Below are 11,331 nucleotides of genomic sequence, written 5' to 3'. Positions count from 1 at the left end.
TATATATATAAGACTATGTATTGTTCTTATACGAAGGGTCGATGTATACTCACTATATATATTATGTGTAAGCGATCTAAGTAAGCTTCATGAAGTAGTGTAGATTAAAAGTTATAAATTTTCTGTGTTTTTAACTTATGAATGTAATCACGAATGCTAAGAGGCTAGTCTTACTCCTATTAGAGGAAGGTGATGCCGTTCTTTATGCTATGGGGTTTACTTCAAATGAAAAAGCCAAGCTAGCTTCCTATCAACTCTAGTATGTAGGTCAAACAGTGGACACCGAATGTAGAGAAGAGCGGGTCCTATCACTTGGGAGGTGTTTAGAAGGTCTTTCCTTGATAGATCCTTTCGTAAGGACAAAAGGGAGGCAAAAGTGGAGGAATTTGTCAACCTTCGTCAAGGAGGTATGAGCGTGCAAGAGTACTCTTTGAAGTTCACTAAATTGTCCAAGTATGTTCCTTCCTTGGTATTAAATTCTAGGGATAAGATGAGTCTCTTTGTGAGAGGATTGTTCGATGACTTAGTTGAAGAGTGTCATTCGACAATGCTACATTACAATATTAATATCTCTCGGTTGATGGTTCATGCTCAACAAGTTGAGGAGACTGGACTCAAGAATAAGGAGTTTAAAAGGGCCATGTCTTATGAGGAAGGTACTTCCAAGGGTAGGCTTGAGATTTTGTAGAAGCCTAGGTTCAAGAAGATGGTTTCCAACCAAGTACCTTCCTATTTCCGTAAGGAAAGAAAGGATAAGGTGTCTAGACCTAATTACAAAAATGGAAGACGTGGAACTCATCTAGCAAGAAAACTTCGTGTGCCAAGTGTTGTAAGAAGCATTGGGGTGAGTGTGTAGTTGGGACGGGAAATTGCTTTTGGTGTGAAAAGAGTAGCCATAAGATTAGGGATTTCCCTAATGTGAAGAGTTAAGAGAAGGTGAGTGTTAAAGCTCAAGCAAGCGGTTTTAGTTCTGTTCCTCCAAAGAGGAACCACTTTTATGATCTCCACTCTAGTGGTGAGCAAGAGGAATATCCCATTTTGTCACCGGTATGTTACAAGTCTTCTTTATTTATGTTTATGCTTTACTTGATCCCGGTGCTACATTATCATTTGTAAATCCTCTAGTAGCTAAAAATTTTTGATATTCTACTTGATGTTTGTTTGAACCATTTTTTGTTACAACCCTGGTGGGTGACTCAGTCTAGTTTAGAAGAGTCTTTAAGAGATGTCCTGTAACTTTGCCCAATAGTATAACGTAGATGGATTCGGTAGAGCTTGATATGGTTGATTTTGATGTTATATTGGGAATGAATTATTTTAATGCTAGTTTTTCTTCAATACATTGTCGAACAAGATTTGTAAGTTCAACTTTCCTAATGAACCTCAATTCCTATAGGTCGTATCATTTCTTCTCCGAAAAAATGTAAAATGAACTCTAAAGGGTGTATTACCATATTGTAATAGTCGAAGATCTTGAGTCCAACATTCCTCATATAGAATTGGTCCCCATAGTGAAGAACTATCAAGAAGTCTTCCCCGATGAGTTGCCAAGAATTCCTCCCGAGCAGAAATAGACTTTGGTATTGACTTGTTACCCGATACGGACCCCATTTCAATCTCTCCTTAATGGATGGTTCTGTGGAGTTGAAAGAGTTAAAGCTTCAACTCAGAGACTTATTAGACAAGGGTTTCATTCGACCTAGTATTTCACCATGGGGAGCTCCGGTGTTGTTTGTTGAGAAGAAGGATGGGTCCTTAAAGATATGAATTGACTATCGCCAACTCAATAAATTCACCATGAAGAACAAGTATCCTCTCCCTCGCATTAACGACTTGTTTGATCGCTATCCACTTTTTGATGATTTACTTGAGGTTAGGGTATCACCAAATAAGGGTGAGAGGTGAGGATGTACCTAAAATAGTTTTCCAAACTAGGTATTGTCACTATGAGTTCCTGCTGATGTCTTTTGGTCTCACTAATGCTTTGGCTTCTTTTATGGACCTTATGATAGGGTGTTCCGAAATTACCTAGATTCCTTTGTGATTGTTTTCACTGATGATATACTGGTATATTCGAGGAATGAGGGTGAACACATGGACCATTTAAGGGTGGTATTGCATTTCCTTAAGAAACACCAAAGATTTTCCGAGTATAGTAAGTGTGAGTTTTGCTTGCGATCGGTGGCGTTTCTTGGTCATATTATCTCTAGTTACGGTGTAGAGGTCTATCTAAAGAAAAATGAGGCGGTTAAGCATTGGCCTAGACAATTGACTCCAACTGACATTAGAAGTTTCTTGAGTTTGTGGATGGGTTTGCGTCCATTGCTTCTCCTTTGACTACCTTGACCCAAAAGAGTGTTAAATTGAGTGATCGGAGGCATGTGAAAGAAGCTTCAAAATATTGAAACATACCTCTGCTCCGATGTTGACTTTACATGAGGGTACGAAGGATTTTGTGGTGTATTGTGATGCATGCCGAGTGGGTTTTGGTTGTGTCCTTATGCAACAAAGGAAGGTAATAGCATATGCCTCTATACAACTCAAGGTATATGAGAAGAATTATCCAACTCATGATTTTGAATTAGCGGGCGTAGTGACATTATTTGTATAGTGTTCATGTGGATGTGTATACCGACTATAAGAGTCTTCAATATGTGTTTACTAAAAAGGAGTTAAATCTCCAAGAAAAAAGATGGTTGGAACTATTGAAAGATTATAATATGAGTGTTCTATACAAGCTGGCAAGGCAAATGTGGTTGCGGATGCTCTAACTCGCATAACCATGGGTAGTGTGTCTCTTGTAGAAGAAGGGAAGAAAGAGCTACTAAAAGATGTTCATTGGTTGTCTCGATTGGGTGTTCAGTTGGAAGATTCCCCAAATGGCGGTTTATGGTCCATACTAACTTCGAGTCTTCTTTAGTGATTGAGGTGAAGTCTAAACAACATTTGGATCTGCTATTGATGGAGTTGAAGATATCGGTATTTAGCAAGTTAAATGAGTCATTCTCCCTAGGGATGGTATGATTATGTACCAAGGTGAATTGTGTGTACCGGATGTCGATGATTTGAGGCGAAAAGTTTTTGAAGAAGTACATAGTTCCAGATATTCTATTATTCGGGGTGCCAGCAAAATGTATCGTAACAATATTGATAGGTATATTGGTGGGATGGTTAAAAAGGGATATAGCGGAGTTTGTATCCAAGAGTCCAAATTGCCAACAAGTTAAATTCGAGCATCTAAAACCTAGTGGTCTAATCAATAAATGGCTATTCCTACTTGAAAGCGGGAAGAAATTAATATGGATTTTGTTGTTGGGTTGCCTCGAACCCAGAAACAAAATGACTCAATTTGGGTTACTGTGGATAGATTTACAAACCTAGATCCTCAATTGGAAGTATGGACTCGGGATCACCAATGCACTTCTTAAGCATGGATACATGGAAAACTAGATGAACAGAAGATAGTTCACTAGGCAATTTCAACTTGTATGAAACATTTCCAACCCTTTACAAAATTTCGTAAGGGCCCACATAACGAGGACTCAACTTCCCTTTCTTGCCAAATCTCACCACTCCCTTCATGGGTGAAATTTTTTGATACACGTTATCACCTTCCTCAAATTCTAAATCTTTTCTCCTATGATCGGCATAAGACTTTTGCGTACAATAAGCTGTATGCAACCGGTTCCTTATGATATGAACATTCTCGAAAGTCTTATAAATCAAATCGGGACAAAAAACTTAAGATTCACCCACTTCAAACCATCCGATTGGAGACCTAAATCTCCTATTATACAAGGCCTCAAAAGGAGCCATAGATATAGATGAATGGTAACTATTTTTGTAGGAAAACTCAACCACAGGCAAGTGTTTATCCCAATTTCCCTTGAAGTCAATTTAATAATCTCTAAGAATATCATAAATGGTTTGAATAGTGCCCTCTGCTTTACCATCCGTTTGGGGATGAAAAGTGGTGCTTAACTTCACCTTGATAACCAACCCTTTTTGGAAAAACCTCCAAAACCTAGATCTGAATTGTGCACCCATAGTTGATACGATTGATAACAGAATACCATGGCGACACAAAATATTATCTATGAAGATCTTTTCATAATCTTCAGCCGAGTATGTGGACTTGACGAGAATAAAATGACGGATTTGGTCAATCTATCCACAACCAACCATATAGAAACATGTTGCTTTTGTGTCCGAGGTAAACCTACTACGAAATACATATTTATGTCTTTCCCTTTCCAAGTTATAACTTGGATATGTTGAAGTAAACCACTTGGCTTTTGGTGCTCGGCTTTAACTTTTTGGCAATTTAGGCATTTTGCAACAAATTCCGCTATCCCTTTTCAAACCATCCCAGCAAAACACCTCTCTAAGGTCATGATAACATCTTTGTAGATCCTAGATGGATGGAGTAACGGTACACATGATCTTCCTCAAGAATTCGGTTCCTCAAATCATCTACATTGGGAACACACGATCGTCCTTGATACCTCAAGACACCATCTCCCCTATGAAGAATGACTCATTTAGATTACCAATGACCGACTCCTTCAACTACATCAATGGTTGATCAAGGTGTTGTTTACACTTCACCTCAATCACAAAAGTCGATTCGGAGTTATGATTGACCATAAAATCACCATTTGGAGAATCTTCCAATCTAGCACCCAATCAAGAAAATCTATTAAAATCTTTCACTAGGTCTTTCTCGGCTTCATCTACAGGAGACACACTACCCATGGTCATACAACTTAGTGCATCCGCAACCACATTGGTCTTGGTGGGGTGGTAGAGACCACTCATGTCGTAATCTCTCAATAATTCCAAACACCTTCTTTGTTGGAGATTTAACTCCTTTTAGTAAACACATATTGAAAAGTCTTTGGTCGGTATACACATCAAAATGAACACCATACAAGTAATGCCGCGATATTTTCAAAGCAAACACCTTGGCCAATAACTCTAGATCATGAGTTGGGTAGTTCTTATCATACACCTTAAGTTGAATAGAAGCATAGACTACTACTTTCCTATGTTGAATAAGCACACACCCTAAATCCACTCGAGATGCATCACAATATACAATGAAACCCTTGTAATTTCCAGTAGACAACACCGGAGCAGAAGTAAGCCTATCTTTCAAGATTTGGAAGCTTCTTTCACATGCCTTCGACCACTCAAATTTCTTACTCTTTTGGGTCAAAGTAGTCAACGGAGATGCAATGGACGCAAAACCATCTACAATCCTCCAATAATAATCCACTAGACTCAGGAAACTCCTAATGTCTGTGGGAGTCAATGGTCTAGGCCAATTTTCACCGTCTCAGTTTTCCTTGGATCAACCTCAACTCCTTAGTACAAATGATATGACTAATAAATAATTGGTTTTCCTTAAGCACTTGCAACACAACTCTCAAATGATTCATATGTTCACCCTATTTTTTCGAATATACAAAGATGTCGTCAATGAAGACAAATGACAAATAAATCTAGGTAACTTTGTAACACCTTATTTATTAAGATCCATAAATGTCATCGGGGCATTAGTGAGACCAAAGAACATTAGTATAAACTCATAGTGACCATATCCAGCTGGAAATGCCGTTTTTGGTTTGTCCTCACCTCTGACCTTAAGTTGATGATATCCCGACCTCAGGTCAATCATAGAAAATTAGCTTGCCACTTGGAGTTGATCAAACAAGTCATCAATCTGAGGGAGATGATACTGATTCTAAATAGTGACTTAATTGAGTTGGCCATAATCAATGCACATTCCAAGAGACCCATCTTTCTTCTTCATAAAAAATATCGGAGCACCCCTTAGAGAAATACTAGGTCTAATGAATCCTTTATCTATTAAGTATTTGAGTTGAGCCTTCAACTCTTTCAATTAGGGCGGAGCCTCTGATAAGGTAGAATTGAAATGAAGTTGCTATCCGGTAGTAAGTCAATACAAAAATCAATCTCATGTTCGCGAGGAATACCGGGAAGATCATTGGGAAAGACCTCTGGAAATTCCCTCACTACGAGAACCGACTCAATGGAAGGAACTTCGGAGTATGAATGTTTGACGCTCACAATATGGTATAAACACCCTTTGGAGATCATTTTACAAGCTTTTAGATAACAAATGATACAATCTATAGGAATAGAATTTCCCCCCTTCCACTCTAAGACGTGTTCATTTGGAAAATTAAACTTCACCAACCTTGTTGTATAAATTATGGAACTGAACAAATCATGCAACCAATCCATTCCCAAAATGACATCAAAATAAACCATATCAAGTTCTACTAATTCAACATGAGCAACACTATTGGGATACATTATAGGACAATTTCTATACACCCTCTTTGCGACCACCGACTCACCCACTAGGGTGGTTACCATAAATGGTTCATATAATCATCGGGCAAAATATCAAACTTACTAGGTATCAAAGGAGTAACAAAAGATAATATAGCACCCGGGTCAAGTAAAGCATAAACATCAATAGAGAAGACTTTCAACATAACGGTCACCACATCGAGAGAACTATCTTGTTCAATCCTTTAAAGGAGAGCATAAAAGCGATTTTCTTCGGAGCATCAACATTAGTAAAAATTGCTTGAGCTTTCCCACTTCCGTTGTCTTTCCCATTAAAATTAGGCCAATCCCCAACCTTGTGACCATTCTTTCCAGAACCAAAGCAATTACCCGTTCAAACTAAGTATTCTCCCACATGACCGTTACCACACTTGGCACAAGTAGCTTTTAAATAGGTGGGTTTCCACTCTTTCCATTTTGGGTCTTAGTATTAGGCACCCTATCATCACGATCCTTAATAAACTTAGAAGGAACTTGATTAAGAAACCTCTTTTTGAATCTAGGCTTATCTTGGATATCAAGTAGGAACAACCATCAAGTGACTTTTCCCTATTGGCATCTCTACTGTTCCTCTTAACCCTTGCCTCCTCCACTTGTTGAGAATTAACCATGAGATGAGAAATATTCATGTTATCATGTAGCATAGCCAAACAACATTCTTCTTTCAAGTCATCAGAAACTCCTGTCACAAAGTGGCTCATCTCATCCCAGGGTCAGAAACCAAAGAGGGGTATATTTCGACAACTAAGTAAATTTCAAAGAGTATTCAAGCACACTCGTACCTCCTTAACTAAGTTTGATGAATTCTTCCACCTTAGCTTCCCTCTTTTCTCTTGGAAAGAACCTAATAATGTAATATCCCGAAAATGACTTAGGTGAACTAGAGCTTAACATGTTGGTGTTGATGGTCTAAGGTCCTAAATAGGTTTATTATATGTTATTGAGGCAGCATCTAAAGTATTAGGTGTATTGGAAGTGAAACGTCAAGGGAAGACTAAGACGTTCGACGCCTAAGTCACCTATGTGCCTCATATGTAGTTCTATGTGTTTATGTGTGATTCAAATGAGGTTGTAAGGTCCTTAAATGAGTTATTATATAATGTATAGTCAATGTCTCCAGTTTCATTGATTTTGGAGGTCAAACGTCGAAGAATGTCCATGACATTTGAAAGATGTGCCTCGAAATGACCTTGTGTTTATGGCGAGTTTGGTCGAGTTTTATGTGTTAGTTTTAGATGAAATTTATGTGAGAGGTGCTAAACAAATAGAAGATCATAAATGGTTCGGAAACGTCAGGGAAATTATCCCCAAGGACCATCCAAGGGTCCTTGAGGAAGGACCCAAGTTGGTGGCCAAGACTGCCCAAGACAGCGTCACCTACGGAAGCCAATCGAACGCCAGTAGCCTGGTCGACGATCCGTGGGTGATGGAAGTCGGTAGATACTTATCCTTGGTGGAAAGGCTACCTTTTCCAAGCCTTTGAAGCCATCAACGATATCCAGCACGGCCCGTAAGTTTGTTTACACACCGTCGATGGGGAGGTCGTCGATGGTGACCTACTGCGTGCAGTTCACTGCCAAGTCTATGGGTGAACTTGTAAATTCACCCTACTTAAAAAAAATAGACTTTGGCGGTTCCTAAGGGGTGTATTAGGGATTTTTAATGTGCATATAATTGTTTAACACTTAGAAGATTTCATTCTTTTAAATCAAAACCCCAAAATCCCTTAAGAAATCCCAAAGTCTCCATTGAAGTCCAAAATCAAGGAACAGCTTGGAGGTGACGTTTTGACTGGAAATTATTCATCAAAGTGAAGAATTACCTTCATCAAGGTATGTCTTTTGATCCTTGAAACTCTCTTCATCAAGGATTCCCTATTCTCAAGATGTTTTCAAAGTTTCTAAAGTTGAATTATCCAATTTCATGATTCTACCATGGCTTTTTGCAGTAATGATTTCTAAATATTGAATAATCATTTAGTTGACGTTTTATTGATGATTTTAATCTAAATTACCTATGAACCCATGAATTGGATGAACCCTAGATTATGACTATGTTATGGGTTACTTGATATTGATCTAATGTTGATGAATTCTTATGTAGTTTTATGTGGGCTATTTATTGATGTAATAAATGTAGTAAATTTATATATAGGTTGTATTAGATTTATTAATTTTCATAGAATTGACCTAGTTCATTGATTATTGTAGTTTTTATGTTGAATTGTTTGCTACGGCCTTGGGTAAGGGTCTTGTGTTATCAAATTGAGTAAGTTGACTTTGGATTGAACTGTTGAGGATGATGTGTGGGTGGGGATGCCCTATATACTTTGATTTGATGTTATTCATACTTTGATTCTATAGTGATTGGTATGGTCCACTTATGGTTGCGGTGTTATGTGATTTACTGGCAGTTAATGTGGCCTTGTTGTCGTTACTTTATGCAATATGATTATCTGGGATTTGTTGACAACTACTTGAAGTAATATGACTATTTGTATAGCTTCATTATTTGAATCATGACAATATCTATATACATGTGAAGTCATATATGTATTCTTCTATTCATGTTGTCTTAGGTTACCATGTTAGACTATGCCTTTGACATTATGTGTATAGTGTTAGGGTTGAGTCTTGGTTATTCCTACTTGGCTATATGAGTCTATGTTTATTTCATTGATGATGTTATGATAGCATATAGAATGACTTGAAGATATTAGGGTTTTTGCTAGGTGTTTCTAGAATAACTTGCATTATGAGTTGCAAAGTGAAGAATGTGGTATCTTGTCTTTGTTGACTTGTATCCCTTGCTTGATGTATATATGATTATTAATATGTGATGTATTGATTTAGGGTTTTATAACTCTTAGTATTGAATGTATGAATGACATGTGACCTTAATGAACTAAAGAGAGTCTTTTATGTGAAAATATTGACTTAGTGGTGACGTTGAGGTTGTTGAAGTTGTAAGTTGTAATGATATCCTTCAAAATAAAGGAATGATAGACTTAAGGTTAACTGGCTGGAACGACATTATATTAATCCTTAAGAAAGTCATCATGAGCTTCTTGTCGCTATTGTGAGGTAGCCCTAGTGGACCTTCTTTGTTAGGGTAAATGTGATTGGGTTATGAACTTGTTATAGAACCCTCTTATGTGAACCTAATGTGTCAGTTACTCTATGAGAAAAAAGGCTAGCACCGAGTGAGTATGGTAAGGGGAAGTAGTTCTATTTAAAGAGTGAGACTAGATTACAAAGTATGCCCTTCATATTCCTTAACCATGTGCCTACATGGGATGTGTCTAAGTTCTACCCTTGGCAAGTAGAACAACCTCATCGGAGTAGGATAGAACTCCGGATTCCATGTTTTTCTATCATTCTCTATGTTGGTTATTGCCTATTCTCATCATATGGAATACCTATTAGCATTAGAGAAGTTTATGAGGTTTAGGTGGTGGTATGGGACGCTTACTTGACATTGCACAATAGACTTTGAAAGTGTTACTTTGAGCTCCTAGGTCTTGTCCAAGACCATTACTTGAATGTCCTTTATGTGATGTATGAGTCTTAATGAACTAATGAACTAATGACCTAGGTTATGAAGTATGCAAATGAATAAGTACCTAATGTAAAGTGACTTAAGGATTCCTTAGCTAAAGTGTGAAGATGGCATAAGAGATGATATCTTCATGTCTTATATTTTGAAGTCTTGAGGACGACTCTAGTTAGGGAAGATGTTTGGTGTTGTGGACATGATATAAGACTTAGGTAGTCTTAAGGACTATTTAGGTAATCTTGAAGAGATCACTATGGACGTTATCTTCTTGATTTACTTAAGTAGGTCTTTTGATAGCCTTTGGGAGGAGAATTTCTTATCATCTATGTGTTGGTGTGTTAAGTGAGGATGATTCTATTCTAGGAAGTCAATAGGATCTCTTAAGTGTGTGTGTAAGGGATTGTATGGGCGCTCGCTTCACAACTCATTCAAGTGACACTTAGAGTCACCTTTGGCAGAAGAATCTTACTTTGATGTTAATGATGCTTGTATATGTGCATGTGAATTATTATAAGTAATCTTAAGGGTCGTTTAGGCACATCTAGAGAGGGTGTAGGGGCGGTCTCTCTTTGTGTTTCTTAATTGAATCTTAGTTTAGCTTGGAGTGGGATAATTACATGCTCAAAGGTATCTAAAGTGAAGGTTTGCAACTTCACTGTACAGTGAAGAAATTCACTGTAACAGTGAGTTGAGGTCATTGTAAAGTGGCTTCAAAAATTATGATCTTTGGTTGAATGTTATCTTATGTGTTTCTTTGTTGTTAAATGTTGTTCTTTTAATTATAATATGATTTCTAAAAGAAAAGATGCTTATTTTCAATAAAAGTTTGTTTTCATGATTTTTATGCATACTTTTCATACTTAGTACATGTGGTTGTACTAACTCCATGCTTTTATCCATCTATATAGTTGTTGGTAGGTGAGGAGCTTTTGGAAAGTGAAGACTTGGACCGTAGAATCGTTCAAGAGAAGTTGAAGTATGTCCTCATTTGACTCGAGGGGATATATGTCTTTTATGTTTCCCATTTGAAGTATTGTAATAGACTAATTATTTCTATATTCGTATTTTGAAGTATGGTCCATGTCCAAAGTATTCTTGTGTCTTAAGATGACGAGACTGAGACTTAGTATTTCCTATTTGTTTATATAAAAGAGTTTTTAAAAACTATATTATGTTCTGTATATCCTCGCTACTTTTCACAATGTTTATGCGATGAATGATATGAAAGGGTCTGTATAAGACCTCCAAGAGGTTGAGTACGCCGGTTAAATCCGAGATTGTACCCTAAATTCTAGGGTGTGGTCTTGGGATGTGAAAATCAAGAAAAACCTTCTTGAAAATTTCCCATTTAACCGGACCACCCCCTCAAAGGCCTGCTATCTATCCATTGAATGA

Source organism: Solanum pennellii, chromosome 3 (assembly GCF_001406875.1).
Source record: "Solanum pennellii chromosome 3, SPENNV200".
Taxonomy (NCBI): Eukaryota; Viridiplantae; Streptophyta; class Magnoliopsida; order Solanales; family Solanaceae; genus Solanum; species Solanum pennellii.
The sequence above is the reverse complement of the archived record's forward strand: the minus strand, read 5'-3'. Positions refer to the sequence as shown.